Source organism: Equus caballus, chromosome 5 (genome assembly GCF_041296265.1).
Source record: "Equus caballus isolate H_3958 breed thoroughbred chromosome 5, TB-T2T, whole genome shotgun sequence".
NCBI lineage: Eukaryota > Metazoa > Chordata > Mammalia > Perissodactyla > Equidae > Equus > Equus caballus.
Window position 1 is genome coordinate 85,384,306 of NC_091688.1, and position 18,006 is coordinate 85,402,311.

At 41.3% G+C, this 18,006-nt stretch overlaps 1 long non-coding RNA gene across 1 annotated transcript; it reads left to right on the plus strand.

Annotated features, from left to right (window-relative positions):
* The first annotated feature begins 1,738 nt into the window (after window positions 1-1,738).
* LOC138924383 (uncharacterized) lies at window positions 1,739-11,840 on the plus strand. The gene is made up of 3 exons (XR_011439429.1): window positions 1,739-2,144; window positions 6,420-6,531; window positions 11,246-11,840. It is a non-coding gene; the product is annotated as an uncharacterized lncRNA (long non-coding RNA).
* The last annotated feature ends 6,166 nt before the right edge of the window (window positions 11,841-18,006 follow it).

Sequence of the window (18,006 nt, forward strand, 5' to 3'; positions counted from 1 at the left end):
ATCTGGAAAATGCAGATCAAAACCACAATGAAATGCCACTATATATCACAATTGCTACAGTTAGGTTGACAGTACTAAGTGTTGACAAGGATGTGGTACAACAGGAACATTCAGATTTTTAATGGGAGTGGAATTGGTACAACTTAGGAAAATTGTTTGGCAATATATATTGAGTCTAAGTGTATATTTATCGTATGACTCAACTATTCTCCTTCTAATTAAATGCCCTGAAACTATACCGTACTGTAGTACATATCTATAATGTACTCTTCATAGAAGCTCTCTATGTCATCATCATCGTCATCCTCAAAACAGAAAAAAACCCAAAGGTTCATTCACAATTGAATGGATAAATAAATTGTAGTATATTCATATAATAGAATACTACAGAGCAGTAAAAATGTGCACTATTGCTACCTACAACAACATGGATAAGTAACACAGAAACAATGTTGGGCGTAAAGCATGGTACTGTGCATCATTTACATGAGTTCAATAACAGGCAAAACTAACTTATGGTGACAGAAATCAGAGTAGTTATTATCTCTGGGGTGGAATATTGACTGTGAAGGGGCCTGAGGGAGGCTTTGGTGATCCCGGAAATGTTCTACATTTTCATCTTGGTGGTGAGTATATGATGTATAAGTGAAAATCCATTGACCTATTACTTAATTTTTTTGTATTTACTGTATATACATTATACTTTAACAAGAATAACAGAAGTCGCAGGGTTTTTCTTAATCTTATATTACAAATGTTTGATAATACACAAATACCAAAGATCAATACTGCCTGCCTTGTCCTAATCTCCATCTAAAGCCATCACTCAAGTATATAGCAGCTACCCAGGTGCTCAAGTGCAGGAGCATGTGATTAAGGAAAGCCACCTGTGGCTTAGACAAAAACTTGATTGTGCCTATAGTGAAGTAATAATCCAGACTGGATCACTGACGTTGGCCAATTCCCAGTAAGTCCAGAAGATGGGGTGTTACTGTGTACATAATTTTACCTTCTGTCTGACTCTTGCTCAACCATTCTCAGCCTCTTCTCCCTCCATCATTAGAACTGTGGGATATACTCATCTCTGCCAGTTTACTGCTGCATCTAACTCTAGCCCCAAGTCCGTGAGTTCAACCCATAGTTCTACAAATGAATTATTCAGTGGATTTCGCACACTGTCTTTCTTTCGGCCTCCATCTATGGTACTAACGTTGTATGCTCTTCTCTTAACATTGTTTAACCATCTGTTAACCCAACCTTCTGCCCAAGGGGGTTAGTGGGGAGGAATGATTTGAAGGTTCTGCTGAAGTGCTTTACAGTTGGGGATAGTCCATTAATTGTTGATTTTGTTTGTATTCAGCATTCTGCTTCTATCTGTGGTTTTAATTGATGTGAGCATGCCCAGGGGCTTACGCTGGACCCAGCTGTATAAATCAAATAAATAAATAAATAAATAAATTAAGTAAATCTCCCCTGGAATAAATAGATAACACAGCTTTTTCAATCTCTCTCTCTCTTTTTTTCCCAACAGTTCGTATAAATGTGCCCTAAGGCTTATATGCAAGGGGTGTATCCAAAGTTTAAAGAAGTAAATAGTAAGCATCAACAGCTAAAGATGAAATCACATGGCTGTCTACACCCTTTCATGGTAGCATGGAAGCTATGGGGAGACTTGGAACATTTCAGTTCACCTCATTCCACTCAGTCCTTTGTTTCTGATTGGTCTGGGGTTGCCATTGCCTCTGATAGTTTCTTCCAAAGGGAAAATAAGAGCAAAACAAAATGAACAAGCAAAAAGGAAAAGGAAACAGAATCTCAGTGGAGTTGTGCCATCCACAGGGCAATGAGAACTGATTTTTTTTCACTAACAGGGATGGTTGAAATCTGCTGCTGTGCAAATGCAGTTATTGAGAAGGCACAGACTGGGCTCTGGCAGAGAGCAGAGTGTGAGCAAATATGATGGTGTTCGCCTCTGAACAGAGGCTTTACACGTGCTTTCGAGCTTCTGCCCTCGTGTGTGAACAACACGGCCAGCTAGTGGCTGCTGTCTGAATTTGTGTCCCAGAATGAGAAGCAAAGTGAGGCTGGCTGGATCTTGACCTGGTATCCACAAAGGCCTTCAGACTCGTAAGGGAGAAATTAAGGTTTGTTGTTGCAAGGCACTGAGATTTGGGTTTGTATTTTACTGCGGCAAAGGCTCCCTAACACAGGGCCCGTGGCTTCCTCAGATTCAGAGATGGAATCATAAAACCTCAGAATTAGGCAGGAGTCTTGCTGATGGCATTTGATTTCCTAAATCTCCATCATCCCACCCTGGCGTTGGCCACTCTCTGTCTCCAGGCAAGTTCTGACTATTAGAATGGTTCTTAGGTTGATTGTGATATTCTGGGAAGGTGGTTTGGTATAAAGTACAGAACATGGGCTTTGAAGTCAGACAGACTTGAGTTTCAATAGTGGTTCTGCCACTGACTAGCTCTGTGGCCTTGGCTTTGAACCCCAATTTCCTTACATGATTGAATAGCAGTAATACTACACACTTCACAGGATTAAATGAGAAGGTACATATGCCTCCAACAGTAAGGACTCAAGAAATGGTTATTCTTCTTCTTTCCTTGGACCTCGTGCTGTAATCCATCATCCATTGAGTGAACTTTCAAATATTTGACACCCTTTTTCAGCCACTGTTCTTGTACAATTGGTTCTTTGAACCTTAGTTTTGTTAATTTGATCCAGATTAAATCTGTTCTGGCTAGATGTGGCTTACTGGGCTAGCTAGTGACTAGCTTTTCAGGTCCTAATTCTGTCACCTAAGGCATTCAACTATAACTCTCGGCTTTGCATCAACCACAAATTTGATCAGTATGTTGTCCATTTCCTCATCCTAATTGCTAATAAGTACACCGCAGGTGTTTCATTAGACAGGCTCGTGGAGTCCTTTGGAGTTGTAAGCTCACATGTATTCATGCAACACTCAGATGTTCAAAGAAAATGTAATTTCTTTATTTCCAATAACTGATCTAATCTTCCTCACAAGCTTCCCACCCCAGTGTGTTGCAGGTAAGAATAGCTTTATTTTAAACTTTCCAGTCCAAGATAGCTCAGTTTTTGTGAGTTTAAATGATTTGATTTTGAACTCATTCTAGAGGAACTGAATGCTTGGCCTTTCAGACTGGCTTTCCTCCCCACTTCTTCTTCCAGAGGCACCTGGGTCACCTATGTGACCTTGTGGGATTGGGTGGAGGGGCTTGGATCATGCTGACCTTATGCTAGTTCTTGGGCTGGTGGCCACTGTGGTGGTGGTGGAGGGTGCTCAGGGAGTGTGCCGTGGTGGCTATCTGCTGAGGTGTGGTAGTTCTGGCCCCACCATTTTTTGTTGTCCAGGCCAAAGTCTATGGCTGATGCAACTCAATGTCTATTCTCCTGCATGGTTAAGACTTCCAGAGGGCTCAGCCACCTCCCTTGCCAACTTGGACCCACTGTATTCTGTCCTGGCTCTGTGGACCCTCTAAGATCTGGCCTTGACTCCCATTGGGTCTCAGCTTCAGAGGCCCAGTCTCTACTCCTTGGTCAGAGGGTCACTACGTACCTGTTGCTCAGTCCCCAGCCAGCTTTTCTGCTAAGTTCTAGGTTCCTTCTCAGAGAAACTGCAGAAACTTCTGATTAAGAGCAGGGACTCTGGAGCCAACCTGCCTGGGTTTGATGTCCAACTCTACCACCTACCAGCTGAGTGACCTCAGACAAGCTGCTTAACATAACTGTGCCTCCATTTGCTCACCTGTAAAGTGAGGTTAATAATAATACCTGCCTCCTAGGTAGGACCCTTGTGAGGGTTACATGAGCTAATACATGTAAACTGCTTAGAATTGTGCTTGGTAAGTATTAGCTAGTAAAAAAGTAGAAAATAGGATGTGGCAAGTTATTTAACTTCTCTATGCCTAAGCATTCCCATATGTGAAGCAAAGATCATAATAATAACTCCTTCATAGGTTTCTTGTGAAAATTAAATAACTTAATATGTAAAGGAATTAGAACATAATTTGGCACAAAATGAGCCCTTATCATTGTCATTATTCTATTATTGTTCCCAGGCCACAGGACGGCCCAGGACAGCCAGGAGGGCCAACTCAGAGCCACTGTTTCCCACACTGCAGCTGTCTAGGGGCCTCACTGGGCCAATCCTTGAGAATGGGACAAAAGCCCCTCCTCTGCCCAAATTCAGCCTCCCCCTCGGTCTAGTGTCCTGTCATTCCCCTCCCAGACGTCAGCCTGCAGTCGTGTCTTTCCCATGGCCGGTGTCCACTCTCTGTCTCCCATTTCCCTTCTGTACCCACCAGATGGGCCAAGCTCTCCTCTTCCCTTTCTTTCTGGAAGGTGTCTCCCTTAAGTAAAACCCCATTATCAAGTTGCTCATGTCTGACTCTGTCTGTTAATGGAAACTTAATAAAATTAGGATTCCTTTTTCTCTCCATGTACATTTGATACTCAAGTCTATTTCCAGCCTGTCAACTCAAAACAGAAATCAGCTTTGAAATGATGACTCTCAAATGGATAAATATCAGTAATTCAATGAGGGGAATTCACAAGACAATGGGATATATGGGAGATGAAAATATATATGCAAGTATCTTTTTAAATATCCTGGTACGACTGAAATGATGTCATTTAAGAATCCCTCTGACGCCGTCTTTCTAGCTGCTGCTGCTGGATCACCACTTGGGAAATGTGCCCTAGAGTGGATGACCCAGGAGAGGAATGAGTTTTCCAATCGCAAAACATCTGGGAATCAGGATTTATTTCTTACTTCTGCAACAAAGAATTGGAAAATAATGTTAAGTGAGCACCTATTCAGTGTCAGGCACCGTGCTTGAGGGTTTACAGTCAGGCGGGATCATTCACTGAGCCGCTTACATGTCCCCAGTGGCTAATAGGACACTCGTGAAGTAGTGGTGAAAAAGGCATATTCTCATAGAACTAACAACAGCTCTATTGGAGGTATTATTATTATCTTTATTTATAGATTGAAGGAGTGGAAATGTCAGAGAAGTTAAGCAGCTTAGTTAATTTCACGGAATCAGCAGATCCAGTTCTCTGACTCCGAGGCCTGTGCTCTTTCCACATCGTGTGGCAGTGAGCCTGACTAGTGCAGCAGGTTGGCAGAGGCTCCAGGGACTTGTGTTCTGGAATCTGTGGAAGAGTTGACTCAGAATAAAAGAACACTCTGAAATTTAATGCAAAATTATGCTTATGTGTTGATATGTGCATTTATTTTTATTTTTCTGGAGAGAAGATACATAGCTTTCATCAGATTCTCATAAAGCCCTGTCAGTGAAGAGGTGGTTTTTCCCTGAGTGGTCATGGATAACTTCATCTTGGCATTACCATTGCTCTAAATATGTATTGTCCCAGGCCCACTGAAGGGCACAGTTCTAAGCAAATGAGCTTCCTGGGAGATGATGGAGAAACACGGAAGGTGGGGAGAAAGTGGCTCCAGAAATTGACACTCACATAAAGTACTGAGTCATTTACATAGTCAAACTCTAACCATCAAAATAGTGGGACCGACCCCTGTCTTCCACATGCCACCTGCTTAAATGCTGCCCTCAATGCTCATTGTAACCTGGTCTCCCCACATAAAAATGTGTGGATGAGTGTGTGGATTTGCAGTGATGGTGAAAATAACAGTATGATTTGCTTTATATCCTTTTCAGGCTGGTTCTAGTCTATATCCCAGCAACTTTATGAGAGGCATGGATGAGACTCGCTGGAAAAAATAAAGAGGCTATGTCTGGGGCAAAAGACCAGGCACAGTTGTCTGCTGGTCCTTTGTGTGTTGCCGAGAGATGCCTACATGGCGTGTGAGAGTGACTGACCACACTCTCTTAAATATTACCCTGTCTGTGGACTGGGCTTCAGGAGCTGATCAGGGAAGTGGAGGAGCAATAATTTTCACTCTGAGAGAAGGAGGCCATGTCTGTAAACTTCCAGATAGAAGGAGAAAACCCGAACTGACTGTAAACCCTGAGGTCTCCTGGAGGGTACCCCGTAGTGACTTTACTGTTATTGTTATTCTTTATATCTTCTTATGCCTTCCTTCCCCAGCATAGGGCTAAATATTTGTGGATAATCCCCACACATTGCCAACTGACTTGTGACTTTGTCTGTCATATTCTTTAATCTAAAATATCGTATTGCTTGAGTGCTGAATATATTAGTTTGGATGGGTAATTTTTAAAACAATATTATTGTGCTGTTCTCTAAGCACCTCTAAATATAGAGAACAACAACAACAAAACCTTTGTCCTTTATTCTTGGAAATATGATTTAACCAAGCCAATGTTTATTGTAGCATAAGATCTAGAAACAATTAGAGATGTCACATATATTTGCATTTTTGATGACATTTGCAATGTAAATGACAGAATAATGGGAGACTTCAGGAGAGACATTTGTTCCCCTCTGCGCTGTGTACTTCTTCCCACAGAGGACACTGATTTAAAGGAAGCAGCTCCAAAAACAGAATGGATAATAGAGGTGAGAATGTTATTTTAATTTCGGATTTATGCATTTCTCTTTTATTGGATGAGATAGGAAAGCATAGAATAAATGTCACCCAAATGACAGGTGTTAAACGCTTTTAACATGTGTGTATTTGTCTGAGCATGTCAGTACTGGGGGGATGTGACTTTGGAGCTGTGTTTGTGACTCGGGATGTTTGTGGCTGTTTTATGCGTGTCTTTGGATGCATGTCTGTGGCTTTCCAGATGGTGGGCAGGTGGCTCTTGGGGGCGTCTGTGAAAATTTTTTTCTAGCATACCTGTGTGCATCTATTGGGTGGTAGTTTGTGTACGTGTATTTGTGTTCTATGGGTGTATGAGCTGGTGTTTATTGGGAATGAGAACTTAAAATCATAATCTCTCATAATTAGAGAGGGCTTTACAGGTCATTGCATGTAAGCTCCAAAATACAAATCTCTTGTCTGTTGGGAGAGTGAAAGACTAAGCTGGAATAAATAACCAAAAGGTGAGCGCTAGTCAGTGAAGTGATATTTGATAAGCGCCAACTATAAATCAGACACAATTCTTGACAAGGTGGATGCAGTGATGAATGAAGTAGTCCCAATGCCCAGGAAGGTTTATAGTCTAGGGAAGAAGGCAGTCATTCAACGAAAAATCAATTATTTAATTATATGTGCAAAGCACCACAGAGGAAAATCACAGTATTCCATGGAAGCGTATCACGGGAGACCTAACTTGGACAGTGGGATTAGCGAAGGCTTGCAAGAGGAAGTGACATTTAAACTGAGAAATCTCCAGTCACCCTGCATGAGAGTGTTGTTCACTGCCTCCTTACCCCCCACATGAGAGTGGCGATCAATGCCGCTCTATCCCCTATCCTGTATTAATGTGGGAATTAATGGCCACCCACCCACATCTCCCATCTGCGTTACAGTAGCAGTGTTTCATGCAAAGTCCTTAGACATCTTCTGCCCTCTACTTGTTTTGGTAATCTAACTGAAGAGCTTATGTGTCTTCGGGTAGGCCAATTGCCAAAGCAAACAAGCTAAAATTTCACAGTAGAAGTTGATTTCTGGTTCATGCAGCAATCTAAAATAGGTGTTCCTAGCTTGGTGCTCTCCTGAACTGCTGTCCTCTCAGCAGTGACTCGGATCCAGGTTTCTTCCATATCGAGCCTCTGTTATCCTCAGAGTTCTCCCCTTAACTTGTAGGCAGAAGACAAGGAAAGAGAAGGGAGCATGACCTGCAGGAGGTTTCACGGGCTGGGCCTTGGAGTGGAGCACATCACTGCTGCTCACATCTCTGACCACAGTTCAGTCACATGCCCTGTCTAACTTCAGGGAAGACTGGGGATACAGTTGAGCTGCCTGCCTGGGAGGAGGAAGAGAGTTTTGGTGACTACGTGGCAGTCTTCACCACACTACGGCTGTCTCTTTGCAAAGCTTAGGGGACATTGTGGCCATGCCCGCAGTCTGAAACAGAGAGCCAGGTGCCTACTTTGTAGCAGAGGAAGCGAATGACACAGGAAATCACAGATGGATAAAACGACTTTGATGCACTACGACCTGAACTAATTGCTATGACAGTACAGATGTTATCTTAACTTTCAGAGGACTTTTAGTCTGTCCTGCACCTTGTAGACATTAAAATCTTTGGAGGGGAAAAACACAACCATTTGTATTTCAAAATTGTGATACATCTGTGATCTGCTGGCAAAAAAATTCATTATGAATAAAGGTCCTATACTAATATTCTACTAGTTGTGTTATAAATCCTACTACAAATCTACATCCTACCCATCTCTCTTCTCTCTTTATCAGGATTATTGGCATACACACTAACCATTCCTCCATGCATCTGGTTTAAAAGATTTCAAAGGGATTCTAAAATATTGATAGTCATGGCTCTCAGAAAAAAGATGCCTTGTTCTAATAAGCAACAGAATTTCCATGTATTCAAGTGTTAGGTGGCACAATCTTTATAGTTTATTGTTTAGAATGACAATAATACCACTAGTAAGAGAGGAAACAAATTATTACCAGTCTACCTGGAAAACAGCATTCATTCTGCAAGAAGCAGCATATTGTCTCTTAGCCAAACCTTCTCTGACCCATTTGGGTGAAGTTGAGCTTTCTTTCCTTTGTGTTCACATTGTTCACCGAATAGTAATAATTTATTTTTGTCTATTTTCACAATAAGCATGTGAGTTCTCTGATAACAACAGAAGTGTCCTTACTCTTCACTTAATATTTTGAGTTCCTCTTTTGAGGAATTATTCCCCTTTCAAATGTCTGGTATAATAGGTGTTCAGGAAATATTTGATGAATAAATGTGAGGGCTGATGAATGAAATAGAACGGTTTCCACATAGTTTTAATTGGAGAAAGTAAGCATGCCTCCAATGTTCACCCGTGCATCTCCCCTTTCCTGACTCCCTCCTTCCTTTGGGTACCAGACACGGGATCAGAGGATCCACGGTTCCCTTAGCCAGCTGCTAGGCCTGCATCCCTGGCTGGCCTCACCTGTGCAAACAAACACAGTGGCTTTGCATGCATTTACACTGCTCCATCTGACAAACCATGTTCAAGAGGCTTGGTTTCACTAGATAGAATGCAACAGCAAAGTAAATTGCAGGGAGTGTGGTCTCTTTTCTGGAGATATTTCTTTCAAGACAGTGCGTGAGGTCTTGCCAGATTTGGATGACCTGTACTGTAAAACTAGTAACCTCCAGCACAGGACTGTTGTGAGAATGAATACATGTAAAAGGTTTAGCATAAAACTTGGCATAAAGCAGGCATTCAATCAATGCTGGCCATTCTTCTTCTGATGCTGTCACTACTGCTTGTTTTATTATGTCAACACAGGCTTTATGCCAGAATCCCTTTCTACTCCAGCCCACTCTGATTCTAGAGAATGGGGAGAAAGAAGTCAGGATCCTCCGCTGTGTTAAATCAAATTTTGCGAGCATTAGTTATCGACCACAATGACGTTCATTATCTAGTGCAGAGAAATACTCTTAATAACAGGCTGAAAATATCAACTTTCTGAGAGCCATCGGTTCAGCCTCCCAATTTCACATTCTGAAACAAGAAGTTGGCCTTTCAAAATTCCACAGAATGGTTGTCTCTGGGTAGTCTGTGATTGTGTTGAAATATAGAAACTCTAGCTAGACCTAAAGTTAATAAAATTGTGTGACACATAAAGGTCTGTGATGGATGGCAACCAATAGTCCAATACTGTTTTATTCTTTCTAATATACTGTTTCTCTGCAAAGGCCAAGAAATTAAAGAACAGTTTTATTCTCCCCTTCCAGCCTGTGCAGGGTAATTATGTATTATTAATAATGCAGCAGCACAAATGATATTAAATGAACTACATTTGTTAATGCAGATCTTATCTAACTGCTTTTTCCATCAGTGGACTGTTTCTCATCAGGGGGTACTAATTAGCTGTAATATGTAGAAAGATGGGACAGAAATCCAATCAGATAAATGGGATCTATTTGGAGAGATCCAGGAAGGAGGAAGAAGGCATTCATGATTCTGTGAGAATTACTACAAGTAGGAAAGATGAAAATTTCTGCTGTTTCAACTTCATTTACATTTTGTGGCCACAGAAGCTAAAATGCAGTACTGCGGGATTGCCCAAGATGCAAAGGCCTGCAAATAATTTTATTTATCATGACTGTGACAGTGTTGTCTTTTGCAGTAACAAAAGTGCATATGGCTCTATAAAACTCCTGAATGGTTTACATGGCCCTTGCAGACATTAAACCTAATGTATTATGGTAAAAACTGATGTTCTCCAGCTTTTCCCAACTAAGGTGGAAACACTCAGGCTCTGAACTTTTTCTTAGAGAAGGATCACCTGAAGCCCTCAGCTGATATATTCTTGATAAATCCCGGGTTACCTATAAAATATCAGCCAGATTCTCACCCTTCGTAAATCTCCTGGGACAGTCCCCATGTTGAAGGGTTGAGAAATGAGATCCTTTTCCTATCTCTCATCAGTTAAGTTGGGCAGACACGTGTCCCAGCTCCAAATATTAGAGCAATACTGCCCAGAGTGCCTGCTCACCTGAGCCAGGTCCACACTCACGAATGTCATGGACCCGTCAGTGATCCATCTATAAATGAAGTGTCTTCCTAACCCAACCACAGATTTGTCACTGCTCTTGTGGGATTGTGGTCTCTTTAGGCAGCCTTGAATGAGCTGGTTTGGGACTCAGAGGAAGGACACATAATCTCATTATGAAAACAGATGTAAAAGTGAATTATTTCATTTTGGCTAGCTCACTTCCTCAAATGTGGAGAAAAGCTTTGCCATGTACTACTCAAAAGCTTGCTAAGAGATAGTCTGATCATCAAAGCTAATTTTTAGATGAAGTCCCTCCTTTTTCTGCAGCAGACCCAATGACACCTTTTTGCTCCTTTCTAAATCCTAACCCAGTAGGTACCCCAACGTTTGACTTCTGTATATTAGAAAAACATATTCCTGAGAACTATGATTTCATTATGGGAGCATCCTGATGCACACCTTAGTGTGCACAATCAGTGCCTGAAATTCTCAGGCTAGTAGTATTACATTTAAATCTTAGAGTATTTGAACTTGCTTTATGAATCCTTAACGATTATCGATTGAAAACATTTAATTTTTCAGTTCTTGGTGGATCTGCAAAATGGCACAGGAATGTTTTAAAAAATTTGGGCTCATCCTTTAACTTCCTTTCAGAGGTGACATCATCATTAATTGGAACAGGATTGGAATGGACACAAAAGACTCTACTAGCTGAGACCCCCACTGATCGTTGGAAACGAAGGAGACGTGACCTGGTCAGATAGACCGAGAATTGATGCCTCAGCACTCTGCAAATATTCGGTACCATTTTAGCAAAGTAATCATGAAAATCCAGGAGACATCATTATATTATAAAATCATCCAGGCGTCAAGGGAAATATATTTGTATACCTCACGACAAAAGTTGAGTGGAAGCTCAGGAGTACTATTTACATTTATATATACTTATATCGTGTAATTAAAGCTAACAGATAAACACATCAATATGTTAAAACAGATGTAAAAATATATAGATAGACATATTGCACTGAAACCTTGATATTGCATCCAAATGAAATCCTGTATTCCAAATATGCCCCATAGGAGTTTTTGCTCAAGGCTATGCTTAGGTATACTCAAAAACTCCTGATAGCGAGTCACCGGGGAAAACATGTTCCTCTACAGATAATTGCTACTGGCAGCCAGAGACCTAGAGAATTTGATGTGCGGTAATGTGACCTGACTATGTATTAAACTTTTTTGAAGGACATGTGTAAAGTAATTTTTATGTCTCTCACACACCTTGGGTTTTTTTTTTTTTTTCCCCCACTTGCTAGCACATTTTTAAACAACTTTCCTATTTTTAATGTCTCTGTTAGGTTTTGTCCTAATAGTTTTCAACCATAAAAGATATTGGTATTGTTTTCTTCAAAAAAAGAGAAAGCAATCTGGAGATGAGAAAAAATCCCATCTGAGTTGTAAGGGATGTGTAAACAAGGCAGTTATATCATTGGTAATGAACTTCAGGAAAAACGTGAGAAATAATAGTTGCTTGTTCACAGACAAGAGAAATTAGAGATTAACTGATTTCTCTAAGGTTGGGAGGCATCTATGCTGCTATTTAAGGCAATAATCACTAGCTTTTCATTAAATCTAGGAATGTTTAGGAGATGGTTCCTGAGGTATTTTAAAGATACTGCTTCAGAAGCTATAATTAATAACTTAAAAAAATGATAAATTGGCAAGGACACATATGTGCAATGATACAATTCAGTGCTCAAGTATCATCGCTGCTAATTACTTTGTTCTATTTTTTCTGTGTTATTACACCGTCCTCATTTTATTGTTCAATATTAACGTGTAAACCTTAATTAAACATAATATCAGAAGGTTCCAGGAATATAGCTAAAGATTTTGCAAGGTAGTTCAGAAGCGTGTTTGGAAAGAATCCCTGAATCAACCAGGGAGTGTAATCTGTAAATAATGTGCTTTTGTGTTGAGAGTTACATGAATTATTACAGACTGACATTGGAAATTAGCTTTTAAGAACAAAAATTCAGAAGGGAAAAAAATTAACTCAAACCAGCCTGTAGTATAAAAATCAGGTGTGGGAACAGGCTGCAAAAGCTGGGAATGTCACATCAGTTTCTCTAATGACAGGCAGCAGTTCATAGATTTACACACTTGCATTCTGGTGCCAGGAAGATGAACATCCAAAATGACAACTTATCAGAAAAATGATATATTTCTAGTTTCCATTAAGATCATTAAAAGCCACATTCCTTCTTCAGATATGCAAACGAGTTTTCTATAGAAATCCATGAACAAGAGTAAGATTTGGCCTGTGTTCACAAAAGAGCTGCAAAGAAAGTACTTACAGAAAATTCTAGATACTGGATGGATGATCTAGGCCACATCTTTGTACCACTTATTTCTCGTGTTTTAGTTATTTCAGGGTCAGTGCTTTGCAAAGGAAAACAGGGTGAAACTAAGGCGAATAATTTTATCACATATTAATATATGGTAAAAGATGTCATGGGATAAAACCAAGGTGAAGCAACATTTAGAGAGAGAGAGTTCCTCAAATTTCAGGTGGCCGTCAAAGTTTAGCAGACAAAACCGGGATGTGGTTGTCATCTGAATCGTCTATGTCATGGCAATGAAACAGTGCCATGCAGGGTTAAGAGCCAGCCTTTGCAGCCAGAAAGCTTGCCCATTAATACTCCCTACACACTCATTTGTTGTGTGACCTTGAACAGTTTCCTCTACTTCTCTATGCCTCAGTTCGCCCAACTGTAACATGACCATAAGTATTGTTTCTGCCTCATAGGATTCTTGTGAGTATTGTATGAGCTCTCAGATGCAAAGCATTTAGAAGTATCTCATACACAGTAAGTGCTATATAACTGCTCACTATGAATATTTTTCAAATCTTGGAAAATATCTTTCTGGACCTCACAAATCTGTGATTTGGGCCAATGGAGTTTCCCCTCAGCAGTGAAGTATTTGGTTAAACTTTGTTACAAAAATCACTCTAAAAAAGCATACAGAATGTGAAGAAAATCTATATCACACTTCTTTCTTCCTTTTAACACTAAAACCTGGTCTATTAAAATTCTATAAACAGAGGAAATTCGACTTTGCCAGTTTTTGGTCATTAGGAGTATATTCTCCTTGAGGGCAGACAGTAGATTATTTTATAAGTTCTTGTATAAACTGGGAACATGCCATAAATGTTAAACTAATATCAAACCAGATTGAGCTTGTTGAATGAAAAGGCACAACATAAAGGAAAGAGAGTAGACTTTATTAAGGAAAAACCAGTACATAGAAATGGAAAGCAGCCTTTTTTAAAGAGTTTAACTAAGTTCATTAAAAATAATGTCTAAATTTTATAAACACTCTGCTTCCAGTGACCCAGTGTCATGTCAAATATCTTGAAAAGAAACTAAAGAATAATATATTCCTCATTTTCAGTGTTTTAAAATTCCTTTCCAGAGTGGTAGAAAAACAAAAATCTCAAGTATCATTCCTTGACCAAGTTCTAGAACAGTGATATGCAATAGAAATATAATACAAGCCATGTAATTTTAAAGTCTTTATTAGCTGCATTGAAAAAAGTAGTTAATATTAAGTAACATGTTCTATTTAACCTGATATATCAAAAATGTTTTCATTTCACATGTAGTCAACGTAAAAAGTTATCAGTGAGCTAGTTCACATTCATCTTTTTCACACTAAGCCTTTGAAATCTGGCATGTATTTTACAATTACAGCACATCTCAAGTTGGACAAGCCATACTTTAAGTGCTTCACAGCCTCAAGTGGCACGTGGCCACCCGATTGCAGGACACAATTCTAGAACAAGAGATGTGGAGGGGGCCGTGTTTTAGAAAGCGGCAGGATGGTATCTGTTGGCCTCAATAAGGGCTGAGCTTCGAGTCTCTACTTAAAAAGAGATTTTCCCAGGGCCTTTGGCTTTCAGTGTCATTGGTGTTGGCCACATCACCATTTCTGTTTGTTAATTCCTCTTTTAAGTGTGTGCTGTGTACTCGTGTGCTTTTCTGACGTCTTGTAGCGAGGTCTGTTCTCTTAGAACAAATGGAAATCGGCTTTGGAATTCATGTGCCTGAAGAAAACTCGTCTCGACAGCTGCTGGGGCGGATTCAAGCACACACAAGGTGAAAGAAAGCCACCTGGGATTTTTTTTTAATACTAGACGTGGGATAAGGAGATGGAGGAATGCCTTCTTATAGCGCCAGATGAGACAAACAGGTGGCACAAGGAAGGAACAAATAAAGGATGAAGGGAAGAGCAGCAGGTTAGGGCCTCAGGCAAAGCAAATACAAGATTCAGCTGCTGCAGGTTCAAGCCTGAGGCAGGATAATAGAGCTGACTGTGGCAGAAAGAAAATCAGACCTGTCAACAGTGCAGTTCAGCCATGAATGTGTACGGGTGGAACAGTGTGGAAGGCATGCAGAGCCTCTCTGCATCGCTGTTCAGCCTCACCATCGGTGAAAGCCACACCACCTCAGAAAGAAGCTCAGGACCCCTCCATTATTAATCAGATGACACCTACAAACATCATGTCAGGATAGGGACCACGAAAGCTTCCTAAGTTTTAGATAGTTCTTTTCTAACTCTGTACACCAAAGTGATACAGACAGCCAACCCCCCAAAGCAAGCAAATACACCAGAACTGGGAAAAATAGGAAGAGAAATAAAAATGTATCTAAAAATATTTCTCTGTGAGGGGCCTTACATGTAAATGAGGAAAAACCAATAACCTCCGTCTTCCACACAAATAAATCATCGTAGAGCCAACCCCAATGCCTTCTGGAATGAAGCCTGACACTAAAAAATACAAATCCCTGAAAAATAGAAAATATGTGCAAAACCTATCATAGATCAGGGAGAAAAGCACGTTTTTCTTTTTCTTCTAGTACTTACTTCCTCCAAATCCACACTCCCTCAAGGGATATAGGAACAGACACCGCAAAGAACCTGACCCTGAAGAGCTTTTTGACAGGCAGGAAGGCACAGGTGGGAACGGCTTGGGAAGGCTGCAAGGCCTCGGCTTCCCGCAGGAAACCCAACTTGAGTTACACTGACATGCTTTTGAACTGCCCTCACTGGAGTTCATGGCCAAACTGTTCTTCAAAAGGCCCAGAGACAAAAGTATGTTTGGCATAAAATTTAGAGAAGTCACCTGGTCTCAAAGTAAAGAAATAGTGGTATTGAGTTTTGGAATGAGTCCAAAAATCCTGCATGGAATTAGTTATGTTCTCATTGCTATTTCTGTCTCAAAAAAAGGGAGAAAATCTGGTTAATTAGCTGACTCTCCTACCCTCCACTCTATCTCCTTTTCTCTGAGTTCTTCCCTTGCCTCAATGGCCTCTGAGAAGGTCCTTTGATTTAACTCGTAAGCCCAAGAACGGGATTTCAGTCTCAGAAGTCTTCCCATAGCCACTGATCATGGCAAACACAGCTGTGCAGGAGATGGGGGCTCTTTTCCTGTCCTGCAGAAACTTGAGCAGAAAGCCCTCTGTCTGTGCCTTAGGTGAGGGGGCCCAACATATTGCTCACATCCATCTCCCCCATGTTAGGGCCTGGTAATCACTAGCCTCCTTTGCTCCCTAGCTCTCCTCCTTTAGGGTAATTAGAGTACCTTTCACACTCTTTCCTTGGAATCCTAATATTTAGAGCCAGCTTGTACCCTTAGGATTAACCCTTCCACTTCATAGGAAAGAAAATTGAGGCCCAAGGAAAGGACATTGACTGGCATAAAGTCATCACACCGTTAGTTTCACAGCCAGGAAGCAGACATAGGAACTCGGTGTTTCCCATTGCCCCTTCAAAGCACATAAAGAGGCTTTCAAGTGTCTGAGGAAAACTCTCAATTGCTGGTAGAGTTGGAGAATAATGTCAAACAAGAAAGAAGGAAGATTAGGCAGAAGCTAGAAAAACCCTAGTGGACAGAATAACGGCCCGCAAAGACATGCACATTGTAATCCTAGGAACCTGTGAATACGTTACTTTACTTAGCAAAGAGATTTGCACATGTGATTTAGGTTAAGGACCTTGGGCTGAGATGATCCTGAATTATACAGGCAGGCCCAACCTAGTCATGAAATCCTACAGACAGAGAACCTTTGCGGGCTGCGTAGAACCAGAGAAATAGCATGAAAGAGAGATTAGACTTTGCTAGCTTCGAAGATGGAGGAAGGAAGCAGCCTCTAGAAGAGGGAAAAGGTAGGAAATAAACCCTCCCCTCGAGACTCCAGGAGCCTGCTCACACCTGGATGTTACCCTCAGAGACCTGGGGCAGAGTTCTATCCTGCGGGGCTGTAAGAGAACTGATTTGTATTGTTCTGAGCCACCAAATTCGTGGAAATTTGTTACAGCAGAAATAGAAAACTAACGCAGATCTTCTCAGAGCAAGTATCTTCTCCATTCAGGGCAGTTCTTTTAGCAATTCTACCTTTTGACAGTCCCGTCAGACCAGAGCTGATTAAGTAAATGCTGGGGACGAAGGGTTGGGAGCTGGCAGGCCTGGCTAGGCCAGGAGGGAGGGGCTAGGAATTTTTGAAGGATAGTAAAAGCGAATAAAAGGTAATAAGTGCAGGGAAAAGCTACCACCCCTGGGGCTGGGAGAACGCAGGGAAGAGGTTGGAGTTATCAGCAACTACAACCTCAGAAGACGTTTAGGGGCTGCTTCCTCCCTCGGATATGGTGAGGCTGGTCCTGGGAGTTCCAGTGACAGAGCTGGAGCTGGGGGGAATGACTGCCTCTGGGTGGTGAGGCTGACAGGAAAGCAAGCACACCGGACAAGGGAAGTCCCTGCTCCTCCTCCTCTCTGGCAGTCTCTGTTAGTCTGCGCAGCCTGCCAGAAAAATAATACCGCAGCCCGGGTGACTTACACAACAGACATTGATTTTCTCACGGTTCTGGAGGCTGGGAGGACAAGATCAACGTGTTGGCAGATTTGGCTTCTCCGGAGGCCTCTCTCCTTGGCCCCCAGGTGGCCGCCTTCTTGCTGTGCCCTCAGAGGGCCTTTCTTCCGTGTGCAAGCACCGAGCATGGGGGTGTCTCTCTGTGTGCCCAAGTTTCCTCATTTTGTAAGGACACTAGTTGTATTGCATTAGGGCCCATGCTAACTAAAGGCTTCATTTTAACTTAATCGCCTCTTTAAAGGCCCTATTTCCAAATACAATCACATTCTGAGGTATTTGGGGTTGACTTCAACTTAATGAACTTTTGGGGACACAATTCGGTCCATAAAAATCTCCCTCTAGACATTCTTATTGGTGGAACCTAGCATGGTGCCAGCTGACAAATGGGAAATGTAATTTTTGGATCCCAGCTCCAGTTTTACACAAGCAGAGTTATAAAAAGATAGGATTTGGAGCTTAGTAACTGACCAAGGAAGGGGCTGA